The sequence below is a fragment of the Bactrocera neohumeralis genome, chromosome 5 (assembly GCF_024586455.1).
Source record: "Bactrocera neohumeralis isolate Rockhampton chromosome 5, APGP_CSIRO_Bneo_wtdbg2-racon-allhic-juicebox.fasta_v2, whole genome shotgun sequence".
Taxonomy (NCBI): domain Eukaryota; kingdom Metazoa; phylum Arthropoda; class Insecta; order Diptera; family Tephritidae; genus Bactrocera; species Bactrocera neohumeralis.
The window spans coordinates 54,343,859-54,360,517 of record NC_065922.1 but is presented as its reverse complement, the minus strand read 5'-3'; the positions used below and the strand labels follow the sequence as shown (position 1 = coordinate 54,360,517).

At 35.2% G+C, this 16,659-nt stretch overlaps 1 protein-coding gene across 1 annotated transcript in view; it reads left to right on the top strand.

Moving 5' to 3' along the window:
- The first annotated feature begins 9,129 nt into the window (after positions 1 to 9,129).
- Positions 9,130 to 16,659, top strand: part of LOC126758404 (myc protein) — a 58,754-nt gene continuing 51,224 nt past the window's right edge. Inside the window, exon 1 of the mRNA XM_050472663.1 lies at positions 9,130 to 9,416. The gene's annotated coding sequence lies outside the window, so the exon portion shown is untranslated. The remainder of the gene's footprint in view (positions 9,417 to 16,659) is intronic.

Genomic DNA, 16,659 nt, shown 5'->3' with positions numbered 1-16,659 from the left:
AAACCACTCATGCACATTACTACGGGATAGGCACTGATCACCATAAACTTTGTTCATCATTTGAAATGTTTCAGTAAACGTTTTCCCAAGTTTAAAACAAAATTTAATATTTGCTCTTTGCATTTTACGACCGATGACCAAAAGCTGCTGTCACTTTTTGATCGATAACATCGATTGTAGTTTTGCGAAATGTCAACAAGAGATCAAACTTTTTATTTCATATACCCACCAATAGGTGGCGCCACCAGAAACAGTTATATTTAAAAAGTTCTGTTTCTTTTGCGACAGACCTTGTAAATCAAATGCAACATGAGGAAAATGGAATGGGCAATAGTGAAGGTATTCAGTATTAACAATGTGATTACCAAAACATGAAAATCTGTTCAGAAAGCTTTCAATGGGTTTTAATTGTAAATATTTGGTTGCAGTAAAAACATATGGAAATACTAGTACTTATTTTTACTAGAATTGTAAAAAATAATGCCCTTAAGTGCCACATCTTCGGATCTGGATATTAACTACGTATGCATACTATTCCAGTTTATGGATATTAAGTATGAATAACCGAATGTTCTAATATCGTTTCAACCAACTTTTGACCCATATTTTTTGATCCAGAAAAATGTATGAATTCGGAAATAAAAATCAATTCTGTTTTACCTAATCCACTTTTGAGTTACAGCTTTATGCTAAGTCTGATTAAGACGGAATTATCTTGTATGGGCAGACATTGCACAATCAGTTGTTCGTAATCAACAACTTTATGCTAATATGTTGAAATCTATAATACCCTTGTATAAGGGTTTGTATTGAAGAGATTGAACAGTTCAAAGTACTTATTGGCATTTGCCGAAAATATCTAATTATACATATAAATTAAATATGTATAAGCCTATTTGTTGTAGATATACACATATACATCTATTCATCTTGTGCATATATGTACATAAATACATACATATGTATATATATGTACATACATATTTAATATTTGAGTATTTTTCTGCAGTTGTTCAATTGCCTTAATTTCTGCTTCATTTTCGCACAACTGTATACATTTATTTGCATAGTAGCTTTATTAATTTATTTATATATGCCTATATATTCTTCTGTATATAATACATATATGTACATTAGTGTGCAACTACTAAAAGAACGGAAAGAATTGCCCACAAATTCTTCAGCATTTAAAGTAGACAGACATTGTAGTAATTTTATGGTAGTTACTTTGTAGAGAAAAGAAGAATCAATGAATACTAGAAAATACTTTTAATGAGTCTCTACTATTTTGAGCAAATATTTACTTATATACTTCTGTCAAGATAATATTACTAAAGTTCAATTGCGGATCCACCAAAAGTTGGATATTCTAACTCAAATTCAGAAGAATTTACGAAGTAACATCGGTATTATCCGTATTAACCCGGCAAGAAAGAACTGTGGGGAAATAATAGTAAGATTTTTTAATGTAAATTTCGCGCTAAAATTCAATAGTCGAAATCTTTTTTTTTTTAGTTGGTATGTTGGTATGACTGTCAGTGACATCTGTGCAAACATAATCATTAGTGTTTAGTATACGTTTGTCTTTCTGAAGTACATAAAGTGCATTCCGAGATTTTTACGATGAGTGAAATTATTCAACAAAAAAGTTCCATTAAACTTTGTGTGCGGAAACAATTCTCTTGTGTCGAATTATTCAATGTCTGAGAAGGCCTTCGGTGATAACTGTTTGTCGCGAGCATGGGTTTTTGATTGCTATAAATTATTAAAAAGAGGGTCGAGAACGCTTTGACGACGAACCACGTCCAGGACAACTATCAACATCAACGGATGATCAACATAGAATAAAGAATTTGGTGCTTGAGAATCGACGTTTAACAGTCAGAAATCTCACGGGTATCTTTTGAAAATCGGAATGATCATTTGGTCATTAGAAAAGTGAAAGCACGATTGGTTCCAAAATCGATTTTTTCGAAAAACAGCATGGCGTTAACGTCTGTGACACAGTGATGTCATGAAACGTGTTATTACTATGCTTATGACCCAGAAAAAGGCAATCAATCGCCGAAATATCGTGGCAAAGGTGAGCTGAAGCTGAAAAAACAGCTTTCTTCGATTATCGAGTTGTGGAGCACTCAGAATTCCTTCGGACCGGCCAGAATGTCTATAAGAAATACTATTTCAGTGTTATGCGTTGTTTGCGCGAAGCTATTCGTAATAGGAGGCCAGAATTATGGGCCGACAACTCTTGGGCTTTGCACCACGATAATTCATCGTCTGACTTAGCTCCGTCTGACTTCTGGCTATCCAGCAAACTCAGACGACCGACTGAGACATTAAACCTGAATAGCTACGCACATTGTTAGCTATTCTGGAAATTGACTTTAACAACTATTTCGAAGATTCGAAAAAAACCGAGTGCATTGGGGCCATTACTTTGATTACTTTGAGCGGGACGACATAGATTTTGAAGAATAAATTAAGAATTTTAAAATTATGAGCAAAGTCTTACTATATTTTGCTCATACTCAATAATTTTTTTCGAAATTGAAAACTTTGAGCATTTGAGTTTTGAAAATTTTATTTTGAGCAGGTTTTCGCTTTTTCCTGTAGTATATACAACAAATTTATTAAGCTACAACCTCATGAAGCAATAACTTAGACCTTTTCTGCAGAAGTATACAAAATAGTGGATATACCCTGAACAAAAAAATTTAGAAATCAGTTGGCCATACTGAAAATTAATTTTTGAACTTATAGTGGCATACTCTAGCCTAGAGATTAGTTTTATCCAAGCCTTGTTAGTCAAAATATCACTGAAATGTCTTTCATCTGTACCAAAATTATTTTCAAATGAACACCTAATCGAAATATATGAAATTTCCTTTCGAATAATTTTCCTTAGCCAAGATTAAAAGGTACTTAATTCATGAATTTCAGCACTTTTTAAGCACGTTTTTAAATAAAATTTATTATAAAGTTATGTACAAGATTGCATATATCACAACGGAGACTTGGCTTTAACTTTAATGTTTATAAAAATGTTTCCAATAGATTATTATTCCTTTGTTTAAACTTTTTTTTACCCAAAGTAGAATGTGTATGGTTGCACCCTAATATACTTGTACATACACTATTTATTGACTTTTTTAGGCGCAAACAAACTTTGTTGTTTAAAAAAAATAAAAAACTACATTATTTTTTTTTTTTTTACAAAAAACACATACAAATGTACATATTTTTCCGAGTACAAACAAAAAATGTATGTTTTTTTGAACACGTACATAGTACACATATGTTATTTATTTAAACAAACTTTGTTGTTTAATACAATTTCATTGAAATATATTTAAGTATTTGCAAAAATAACAAAAATTGGCCTAGTAATTAGTTGTTGCTTAATTGAGAATGTTTACTTAATTGAAAACATTAAATTATATAATAGTTTTTATTTCTTAAAACATATTTTCATAACAAAAATGAAGCAGGAAATTACATAAGTGGTGCTAACGCATGCTTTAAATAACGGGTGCTCCAAGTAAAAGTATTTTTTTCAAAAGCCTTGTTTTGACAGAAAAGACTTCGGTAAGCAGATAATTTCACGTTTGAGCGTGTGATATTACACCGTTGGACTTTCACCTGCGGTGATATGTAAAGTCTTAAGTCTATGCGGACAATCCCGCTTCGATTCAGGCTTTGCAGCAAAATATCACGCGTGTCGTTCGCCAGTTACCAGGTCGAAATGTTCGAACGAGTCATCGAAAATTGGAATCAACGGATGGACCATCTGAGACGTAGCCATGGCCAACGTTTGAAAGAGATAATCTCAAATACCAAAGAATATTCTTTCGAATGATTAAATTTGAAGTTTCTGTGATTTTGCTTTAAAAAGTGCGGAACCTCGATCACCCTTTATAATAAAATATGTATGAAAGGAAGCCAGAATAAAGTTATATGTGACCTGGTCTGCGGAAAGGGGGCTTAGGTGTCAAAAAAAAGGAGAACAATTAATGAGATTAATGAGATAACGAGAAACTGACGATTATTTTTAACAGCTTTTCCCAGAAAACTAGTTTTCGCACGTTTGCTCCCTTTTCGTAGACCAGGTCACATATAGTAATTGTAAATTTCATTCATGACGTCACGACCCTATTTTGCTGTCAAGCACACTCCTAAAAAATAGCAGTACCAAACTGTCGTTATTTCTTTCTATCGTTCTTGAAGAGCACGGATATAGCAAATTGTAGTAAATACTTTGTAAAAAAGTAGTATTTCTTCATACTAAAAAGTGTAGCAGATATACTACAATAGTAGTAGCACATCAACACTGCGCATGTTGCTCATTACGGCTTTAATTTCTCTTACCAGCTTTGAGCTGTCAGTGGATTTGTCTCTCTTGTCTTTCTAATATTGAGCGGAATCTCTGTTCGCTTTATTTTGAGAGGCACCAGCAACTAGGCGCTCACTGAGTGACATTTTCTTTCACAGGTTCCTGATATTTTTTTCCCATGCTACCTATGTACTTTGTGCTCTTATATCTTCTATAGGAATTTTTACCAAATGCTTGAAAGCCGTACAAATTGAACTTTCAAAGTGCTTAGAACGATTCGTACATACATATGTATACTCGTACAGTTGTGGTGTGTGTAGGCGACAATTTCACTACAATAGTAATCTTTACGTTGCTTTAATCACCTGGAGAGGCAATGATATTTTAGGGGGATCTAGCGAAAGTGATATACGAACAGACATTACCTCTATCGTTTGTATATTTGTATATCAGTACATATATGTATATATGTTTAATTAAATATTATATATACATATATACAATGATATATGTATATACACACATGCATACATACTATATACCTGGTACTTTCATTCTGTTGTGAAATTCTTGTTCGCTCGGTCAGCAGATACTCTCGTAATTTCTGCAAAATTGTGAAATATTTGTATCATGCGACTAGCCCCCCGTATCCTTGCCCATATGCATTCAGTTCTGTACGCAGTGCACTTGATTCTGCCACATACGAACTGCTGCTGCTGCTACTACGACTACTACCACGGCTACCACAATTACGAGTACTACAGAAATAGTAACTCATTTGGTAGTACGACACGTCAATGAAAACCGGCCGGCATATTTCAAGTTTTTTTGTTTCTTGTTTCTGTATTCACTTTGCGCTGCTCGCTTTTGAGCATGCTTTTGTGTCTGTTTCGCAAAAGTGAGCGAAACGAGAGCTTTTTACGCTGCTATTGTTTTGTTGTTGCGTTCGCTTTTTGATTTTTATGAAAATTTTGTTGTTTTTCGCCAGCGACTGTACTTGGTGAGCAAGCAGACTTTCAAACATACAAATATTTAATTCAAAACGAGTTTATTTGGTTCTGTTGAGGTCCGAAGTGCTCTTTCGCTCACTTGTCACTACTTTTTTACGTTTTACTACAAATTACGGATACTCCGTCTGTTTAGATAATGCGTTATATAGCTGCTAGTCTGGTAAAAAATATACCAAAATTGTTTCAGAAATAATTTCCCTCGGTGGCACTTTAGAGCCCTAAGAGAACTGTACCTACAGAAAAACTATATAACCCTCAGTATACATTTTATGGCATCAATTACATACCTACATATATCAACAAGTCTAAAGGTCCACAGCTTAAAATTGTTTGATATGGTCCAATAAGATCATTTTTGTTTCTATCCTCTTGAGGTTAGATCTATGTAACTTAAAAGTTGTTCGTAATTTGCCATTGTAAAAACGTAGCCGTCTCCAAATTGCTCTAGGCATCTTTGCAATGCGCAATCCGTATCATTTCTTTCCAATTTTCAAGCTTATACACAATTTCCTAAAAAGAGTGTGTAATCAAACACTGTTGATATTTTTGTTCATCAAGGGACCCATTTATTTCTGAGTTTCCTACCCAGTAGCAGCATTCCGTTCACTCAATCATATCTAGAGGAAATAGGCCTAACATAGCAGTTATTTAGGCTTTTAAGTGCTCCGTCAGACCGTTTTCCTTATCGTTATATCAAAAAGTCACATTACGAAAAATAGCCCGGTCTGTAGCAAGCTTACGAGCACTAGTCTCTAAGTTGTCCATACAATTATGAATGAACTCCTTTTCATGCTCCCTCTGTGCATACATTTGTAGGTATGTAATTCAAGAATGCGCCTTTCTCGACTCATGAAAAGCGAAGGAGTGGTATTTATGGCATTTTTCAAATTTACCGTTATAGTGATGCTATAATTGAACTGAAGAAACTAAGACTTTTTTATCCCGAATTAGTCGGGTCTACGTAACCAGATCTCTTGTAGAATCCCCAGAGGTGATCTAGTGACTAGTGTGCGGAGCATACCGAAATTGGAAGACTTCTCCAGTCTGCTGAATAGAAGTGAAAACACAACACCTGGAGATAGTGAACCCTATTGCCCATTCTATGACGATAGCGCAGAAGTTCCATTGCCCGACCATGAAGATCGATTAGCAATTGCCTGGGGGCCAATGGATTGCCGGCCGAGCTTTCCAATTCGGAGGAGTAGAAGTGATAAGGAGCATGCATCAGCTTCTTGGTAGAATATAGTCGGACGAAAATATACCCGAAGATTAGAATTTAAGTGTATTCTGCCCAATCTACAAAACAGAAGACCCACATTCTGAGCCAACTATCGTAGAATAAGCCTCCTCAACATCGCATATAAGATCTTAGCGAACTCACTGTGAGAAAGATTAAAACCCACCGTCAACAAACTGATTTGACCTTATCAGTGTGCCTTTAGGCCGGGAAAATCAGTTTGTTGACGGTAGGCTTTAATCTTTCACACAATACGCTCGATAGAACCTTATACGCGATGTTGAGGAGGCTAATCCCACGGTAGTTGGCGCAGATTGTGGGGTCACCTTTCTTATGGATTGGGCATAGCACACTTAAATTCCAATCGTTGGGCATGCGTTCGTCCGACCATATTTTCTTCGCCGCCGTGTTTGAATAGCTCGGCCGGCAATGCGTCGGCCCCTGCCGCTTTGTTGTTCTTCAGGCGGGCAATTGCTATTCAAACTTCTTCATGGTCGGGCAATGAAACGTCTGCTTCATCGTCATCGATTGGGGAATCGGGTTCTCCTTCTCCTGGTGTTGTGCGTTCACTGCCATTCAGCAGGCTGGATAAGTGTTCCCTCCATCATTTCACTATGCTCTGGGCATCAGTCAATAGATCACATCTGGGAGCTCTACAAAAGTATGCTTCGGTCTTGAAGCCTTCTGTAAGTCGCCGCATTTTTTCGTAGAATTTTCGAGCATTCCCCCTGTCGGCCAGCTTATCAAGCTCTTCATACTCACGCATTTCGACCTCTTCAACTCTCGGTATCTATCCCATTTCGCACGTGTTGTGGTCGATCGTAACGATCTCGCAACGTTACGGCAGCCTGTTTTCTCTACGCTGCGACACGGCACTCCTCGTCGTACCAGCTGTTCTTTTGCACTTTCCGAAAACCAATGGTTTCGGTTGCAGCTGTACGTAAGGAGTTTGAAATGCCGTCCCACAGTTCCCTTATACCGAGTTGTTGACGAGTGCTCTCAGAGAGCAGGAGTGCAATCCGAGTAGAAAATCGTTCGGCTGTCTGTTGTGATTGCAGCTTCTCGACGTCGAACCTTCCTTGTGTTTGGTGGCGTGCGTTTTTTGCTGCACAGAGGCGGGTGCGAATCGTAGCTGCAACAAGATAGTGGTCCGAGTCGATGTTAGCACCTCGGAGCGCATGCACATCTAAAACACTGGAGACGTGTCTTCCGTCTATCACCACATGATCGATCTGGTTGGTAGTTTTTCGATCCGGAGACAGCCAGGTAGCTTGATGAATATTTTTATGCTGGAATCTAGTACTACAAATAACCATATTTCGGGCACCGGCGAAGTCGATCAGCCTCAACCCTTTTGGGGATGTTTCGTCGTGGAGGCTGAATTTACCGACCGTGGTGCCAAAGATACCTTCTTTACCCGCCCTGGCGTTAAAGTCGCCAAGCACGATTTTGACATCGTGGCGGGGACAGCCTTCATAAGTGCGCTCCAAGCACTCATAAAAGACATTTTTGGTCACATCGTCCTTCTTTCCGTCGGAGCGTGGGCGCAAATCAGCGATATGTTGAAGAACCTCGCTTTGATGCGTATTGTGGCTAGACGTTCATTCACCGGAGTGAATGATAGTACTCGGCGACGGAGTCTCTCTCCCACCACGAATCCCACACCAAACTTGCGCTCCTTTATATGGCCACTGTAGTAAATGCCACAAGGACCTACTCGTCTCTGTCCTTGTCCCGTCCATCGCATTTCTTGGACGGCGGTGATGTCAGCCTTTATTTTCCCGAGGACATCAACCAGCTGGGCAGCGGCACCTTCCCAATTAAGGGACCGGACATTCCGGGGGTTTCTCATCCGAGGCTGTTGGTAGTTTTTCATTGGGGTGAGCTTTTTACGTGGCGGGTCCCAAACCCAGCGCACAACCCTATGGGGATGTTTCACCTTCTCACTTTAGCTCGCCTTCGAACGGATGTTCTTAGGCTAGCCAGAGGATACTTGGTCAAAGACCGGAAGTCGTGAGCTGCTTGAGTCATATGTAAAAGAATCGTTTCTGGCCACTCCCAAGTGAATGGCGATCAGAGAACTTTCCTCACTTGTGTGAACTTCTACACATGACTCCATCCTTTTTTTATTAGCAAGATATTTTCATGAAATTTGGTATGGATTATTATACAAGACAATGATACAAACTCCGAACATATTGTTCCGATCTGCTCATTATAGCATGTGGCTGTCATACAAAATGACCGATCAAACTGAAGTCTTTGCATGGAAATCCTTCTTATTTGACAAGATATCTTCACATAATTTGATTATTCCCAAGGCAGCGCTATGATCTCCGAACAAATTGTGAAGATCAGATTACTATAGCAAATAGCTGCCGTAGAAACTGACCGAATTAAATCAAGACTAAGATTTTTTATACCTTTTAATGCTAAAAGGATTGCACCTGTGAAATGTACTATCGCAGTGCAACCAATATTAAAGAATTTTTTTGTTTTTTATTGTTTTTTTTTAATTTAATTAATTATTTTTATTTTTTTCTTTTCAGATCTCATATCTTACGTGTCTGTCATATATTTAATGTGCTTTAGTAATAGACGAGAATTTGAATTCTCTTAGTGTTTAGTCATTTAAAAAGTTCCAAATGAATTCATTTTTAAGTTGAAATTAATTTCGGCAGCCGTTCAGCGGCTAAGAATCTCAGGTCCAACGAAATGTGTGTTCAAATCTATAGTACAAAGCAATCATATTCCATAAGTGTTAAAGTCAGTATTCCATCATTCTCGAGCGGCATCAACTCCACCTATGTATATAAAATCATGTCCACCAAAGCCAAAGGTAAGTGGTCGTTAAAAAATTAAATATATTTACTTTGCACAAATCGATAATTGAAATACAAACTTCTTGTTTATCGAACTTATTATTTATGACTCCAACTTACTTACGCTTAATCAGGCTCCGGCAAAGGTCTTCCGGACTTTCAGTCCGCCATTGACGGTGTGCTTCCGCAATTAGCGACCACCTACATACTATATATTCATGCGCGCCACTCCCTCCCTGTCAGCGCTTTACGCATTCGCTAATGACAACTAACCTAACCTACAGTAAAACCATTGCAAATTTTAATTGTCATGCCCGTAAGAATGCATTTTTATTATACTTACTTGTACAACAAGTCAATTTCGTTCTTCGAGTGTGTGCGAGTATTACATACTTCTGTGTAAGTATGTGTGTATATGAGCACTTCACACTTGAAGTGTCGCAGTCAATGTTTGTTTACATTTTTATCACCTTTCTACTTAGTATATGTGTATACACAAATGTATATAAGTATGCGGCTTAAATATGCTTTACTTGAGCTAACTGCATTTGCCATTTTTTCGTTTCCCTATATGATAACGTTGAAGAAAGCTTTCAAGTCATTTGTCATTATGATAATAATTAATCAGTGGGATCCTTGGGCACTTTATAAATTCCGGTTTCACATATCACTCAAGTATTTTCGAAATTATTACAATCAAAACTACGCTCACTGAAACTGATTTCTAATTTGTTGTCTCTGGGAACACATGGTTGGTGTTCATGGCCTAACATAAGTCAAGCAAGGACTACTATTTATCATTATTACCTCACTGATGAGAGTCTTGACTTTATTGCTGAGGATAATTTGTGTGGCCAATGGGAGTCATTGGCTTGAGGCGAAAAAACACTTTCCAAAGTCACAATTTATTAGAGTTTTCAGAATACGTCACATAAAACTAAAATATAAGTATAAAGGTCTCTAATATTAAAATTTCCCAAAGAATAATTTCCGGTTACATTCTGGGCCACTTAATCCAAATTATATACATATGTAAGTCATATTTCCTCTGTTTTAAAAACTCTCGAAGTAATTCTGCATTTTTGACAGTGATTCAGGTTCTTTGTTAAAAAAAATTGTATTTTATGAAAAATCACATACAAAATTTGAACGTGTTTTCAATAAATCTACAAAATATCAAACAATTATGGGATATGGGATTCACAGCTAAAAGTATCTCTTTCTTTGTTATGCTAAACTCTAAAATAATTTGGAATACAGTGGCCCAAAGCTTACATTCTTCATGGGAAATTAAAATACATAATATATAAAACCTTCCAAGGCTTCTTTAGGTAAAACTTTCCGGTAATTAGTCTCCCTCCAGTCATTATATTAAAGTTATGAGCCAATGCCAATGTTTAAGAAAAAGTATCCACTTAATTTCAGTAAAATGTCACACATTTTGACCTTTTTTGAAAGTCGGAAGTCAGTATATCGGCTTTATTCTGGCTAAGGAAAGGTTCGGTATATGGGCAGAGAAGCAGCCGTCAGAGTTCGGTTTGGCGACTCCATGATCCAAGTGATCCGGTATGAATTCGAAGTGTGTGGGGATATCTGAATGTTTAGATACGTCTTCTTTTAAGAACTTAGATCCAATCTGAGTCTGAGTCTGATAGCAACTTTCGCAGCCATACACCTTCCGACTATGTCTAAGGGCACTGTGTGCAAGATGGCGTTGAGTGCCATGGTTGGAGTGGACCCTAGTGCAGCACACATGCTGAGCCATCCATCACATAAAGACTCCATAAAACATAATGGGCCAGAGGACCACTTTCGGTGAGAGATCCCACCCAAAACCTCTTCTACAGCAGTATAGGGCAATCGTTGTCCTTTTTGCTCTCTCTCCGATATTCGGTTTCCACGAAAGCTTCCTATCCAGGATAAGCCCCAAATATTTACCTTCCCTTAACTTTGCTAAGATGTCTTACATAGTAACCGATATATACGGTACCAAGCAGCTACGACTAGGAGTAATATTGGTCAGATATTATCCAGTTTTGGTATTATGACATATTATTAGTAGAAAAAGAAACGTCAAAGGTTGACCGATATATGATATGAAGTCATCCGGAAATGTTTCAAATCCTTCTATCCGGTATATGGATCGATGGTTCACCTATATTTGTCACACGGACATATTGCTATTGGCAAGAGATGTCCGAATGTTGATATCTGGAGCTTGAAAAATGATGGTCCGATTTCGACTATTTTTAGACTTGAAATTGCATACCTTAAGAGACTATTTGCAAGGTTTTATTCATTATTTTATTCTATAAAACACGTACACCAAATTGCAGCAAGATACCCTAGGTTTCACTCTAGTAACAGTTAGCCATCTTGATTAGTTCAATCATTCAAGTGAACCAAACCACTATACTCTGTAGCAATATTTTGCGAGAATATAAAAATATAGGCTAAATGCATATCACTTAATTTTCGTAATTTGAAGATATTTGATTAACATTATTTATCTCTATTTGTATTACTCCCACTTCTCTGACATACATACTTATGTATTTATGCATTACTAAGTAATGGCGCTATTATCAGTGCCACTCTACATATTAGTAATATACATACATATGTATGTATGTTTATAAGTATGTGCATTAAAAGTACACACAAATGGCATTGCGTATTCAAAATTACTTTATTATTTATGTGGGTATGTGGGTATGTGTGTATGTATGTATCCTTGTCCGTGCACTCGGTGATACTCGGTTTGTTTACGTTTTGCTATTCTTGTTTGATTATCAATGGAACACATACCTACCATATTGTTTTTGTTATTGTGCAATGCAATTTATTTATTATTCATAACTCTATATTCGCAACGTGCCAACACAAATGAAAACTTTTCAGTTGCTGAATTGAAAGCTTGCGTTGTTGTACACTTGCCACGTGAATTTATACTATGTTTGCAGTGGGCATTGCAATATTTTGTTTTTAGCTTATATATTACTTATTCCATTTCTTCAGTCTTTTGTGTAAACATGCTAAACTTTAGTTTTGTTTACAATTCACCATTTGTTGATATACAAATTGTGATGGAAGCGCTGAAAGAAAAGCTTTCAAGATGGCATGGGGGTCGAGCGGAGTGAGCGATGCATTTTTATGCGTGTTTATAGAAAAGTCGGAAGTTTGCTATTTATATTTGAAATAAATGCAATCGGTTTAATTAATTGTTATTTTGTCATTGAAAAATATTAGAAATTACCTTGAAATTTTTTACTCATAGAATAATTTATTAGTCGTCGTCAATTCATCAATGTTCGGCTTGGCATGTTTGAGCTCTGCTCCCTTATCATTCAAATTACATATGAAGGCATCATCAATATTATCTCATTGAGTTTAATTAAAGAGATTATATCGATAATTCATTAAAGTGAAGTAATCTCTTACTATTCGTTTTGGTTACAATTATGCCAGTATATTTAGTTTATACCAGTTGTTTGTTCGTTTCGCCACTATAGAAAATCTTGGCTTAAATCATTGAAAACTCTCATGAATATTCTTCTTTTTCCACAAGGTTCCTGAGTATTGGTCATCAGATAAATCAACAGATTAGCATTAGTATTGTTGAGGGATATTAGTAAATTTATGAAGGCGTTAGCCAGTCTTATCTTTATTGTTAAGGGGTCAGTAGGGGAATCTTTTTTCAATTTTTTTTTTTTTGCATTTTCTTATACCCTTAGAATTAATGTAGAAACCCACTTTACCATTGGAAGGTTTCGAAAAAGGCCCAAAAATAATAATACCGCTCGGAGTGCACACCTCAAACTTTAAACGCGTTTTTCTCAAAACACACTTGTTTAAACTGGCGGACATAATTCTGGTCGAACTACTCAACCGATTTGCTTATTTTTTTTAATGTTCACAAAACGCCTGGCTATCATCCCTATATACATACATATATTGTAGTTTATTGACAATGTTATGACAAAATTTATGTAGAAAAATATGGGGAAAAATTAAAAAAAAAACCTTAATTACTTTTTTATTTATCAAAATTTTTCATGATTCTAGTAGGGACAATAACCATTCACGTACTTTTTAGAAATGAATTGGGTTTTTGTGTTTCAGATGATCCAAACATGAGAAATCGTGTCCGCCAGAGAAAAAACGTATCGCATTCACCCAGCCATTTCTCCAAAAAATTCTGAAAAAATTTGTTTATACACTACTAGGTATATACCTCATGATATGTAAAAAAGTACTATTATAGAATAAAAATTTCTATGAAAAAAAATGTCATAAAAACAGGCCAGATTACCCTACTGACCCTACTAAGACAGACAGACTGCTAACTTAGTACATAATAATATAATATTATGCGCACGATAAAAAAAATTAGCAGAATCTCCTTCAATAGAGAATTTACTGACTTTAAAAAACGTTGACAAATGGAGAAAGTTTATAACATACATAACAAAATATTTGGTTGTTGCAGTCTCTTGACTTTCTATGAGACCATCAAGTCATCACTAAAAAAATTTAGTCAGGTTTCCTTGGTTATTGCAGTTTCTTGTAAGCATTTTTTTGTGATCAATTTGGTTCAAGTCATCACTGCAAGATTTTGTTAAGCGTGTACATATTTAGACCAGTTTTACTATAAATATTTATACCAGTTTTCTTGGCTACTACAGTCTATAGAATTGCTCTAGGATCATCAAATCATCACTATACAATTTCGCTATACATTTACATATACATATGTATTTAGACCAAGTTTACTACAAATATTTAGGCCAGTTTTTGATTATTTCAGTGTGTTGAAACAACTGTTTTGGGATCATCAAGTTTTCGCCATAAATTTTACATATACATTCATATTTAGACCCGTTCTACTTTACATATTTAGACCACATTTTAATTATTTCAGTCTCTTGAAATAATTGCTGTGGTATCAAGTTATCACCATAAAATTTTATGTATTCATATTTAGGCCAGTTTTATAATAAATATTTATACCAGTTTTTTTTAGCTATTGCAGTTTCGTGAAAGAACTTTTTGGTTCATCAATTCAACACTACACAATTTATCTATACAATTACATACTTATTTAGGCCAGTTTACTATATATACTATTTAGACCAGTTTTTTAACTATTTCAGTCTCTTGAATAAACTGCTTTGGGATAATTAAGTCTTCACTATAAAATTTTTCTATACTCACTAAATGCATACATGTTTAGACCAATTCTATTTTATACATTTAGACCTATTTTTTGGCTATTGTAGTCTTTTGAAAGATCTGATTTAAGGTCATCAAGTTATCACTACACAATATTTAGACCAGTTTAATATATGTACATACGTATGTACATACATATTTAGACCAGTTTTCTCATAATTTGTTTATGACGCAATAATATAAATCTTAAAATATTTATTCTTTTCTAGTTGTAAGTCAATACTCGTATTCGTCCAGTTTCGTTTGTTTGTTTTCTAAACTGTCGAAGAGTTCAGTGCTTCCAAACTACTGATTTGACCAAATATCGATAGTTCTTTAACAGTGCTGCCAGTTGCTTTAACAGTTGATTTTATATGTTCGATTCGTTACTCTCTTTTGGCGATGTTTGGCGAATCGCTACAGCAGATATTGTGTTCTCAGCAACTTTTGTGTCAAGATCCCAATATTGAAATAAATTTCTCCCTTTCACCTTTCTTATTCCACCAAAGAAAAATATTGACTAACGGTTTTTTATATTAATTTATACATGTACTTATGTACATATGTATATGTGAATGTTATAGTTTGCTTCTAAAAAAGTATATGATGAAGTTGAATTGAAATTCAGTATTCAAACTAAAAGTAGGGTGTCTTAACTTCGATAGTGCCGTTGGTTTCCATTGTTGCGTATTTATAAATGAGTTCCGCTGCCCTAAGTATTATGTAAATGATTATCAGATAATTTTTTTTTGACTTTGTGAATATTATTTGCAAATTGCAACGACTATCGGCTGACACTCATTCATAGATATTCCGTCTACAAAGTTGCCGTTGATAATTTTGTAAGGCTGTCAGCACTTTGAGCGCATTTTCTGATTAGTAATTTTCAATTCCATGAACAACAAAAAAAAAAAAAAACATTGTCAATACACACGCTTTCCCAAAGTACAAAATACTTATGACACAGATACCTATGCATTTGAAAACCATTCGCGCCTTCTGACCGATTTATGTTCCGCATTGCTTTTAAAAAATTACAATGTATTTTAGGGTGCGAAGTGCTAATGCTCCGATTCGCTTGTAATTTTCATATATCATATTCACACACGCAATTATTATGGTATAGTGTTCATGATATTTTACACATTCGTTTGCAGTCTATGACGCAAAAGAATTGGAGGTTCATAAAGCTTTCGCTTCTATCAAATGTTACATAAAGCTGCTTAAGATAAGAACTTCATGTAATTGTTATTAATTTTTCATGAAAATGGTATAATATCCATGGTAGGTAAGTACTAGTTGAACTCAAAAACACAGACACAGATTGACGTATATTTAGTTTATTTTATAAAAGATAATGACAGAAGTGGATGAGCCATGTGAGTGTATGACAGTTTCATATCTTTACAAGCTGAACGATCAAATGAAGCCCTTTGTTGTGATTTATACCAGTTCATTTCGTTACATATTATCTCTACTTTCCTATATTTTTTTATACCAGTTACTTGTTAAATTCTCTACTCTTGTTTTAGCTCTATTTTCTTTATAAACTGTTTTTTTTATTCCACTTCCTTGTTCGATTCGTTACTTCTCATATTTTACCTCTATTTTCTAAAAAAAAGTTTATTTGTACCAATTTTCTGATATTAATTTTTTCGATTTATACCAGTTGTCTGTTCGTTACGCTACTTCTTTTATTTTATTTCCTAAACTTTTTTTATTTGTACCAGTTATTTGTCGATTCGCTATTCCTCCCATTTTATTTATATTTTCCTATATTACTTTTTTCGATTTTGGCCTGTTGTTTCTTCGATATGCTACTTCTTCTATTTTATCTGTACATTTTTTAAACTAGTTCTAGTATCGATCCACTTGTCCTATTTTATCTCTATTTTTCTATAAATTTTTTATTTATACCAGTTTTTTGTTCTATACGCTAATCATCCTATTTTATTTCCATTTTCTTATATATGTATATATTTTTCGATTTATACCAGTTGGCTCTCCACTTTTCTGCACATTTTTATACCAGTTCTATATTTGATTCAC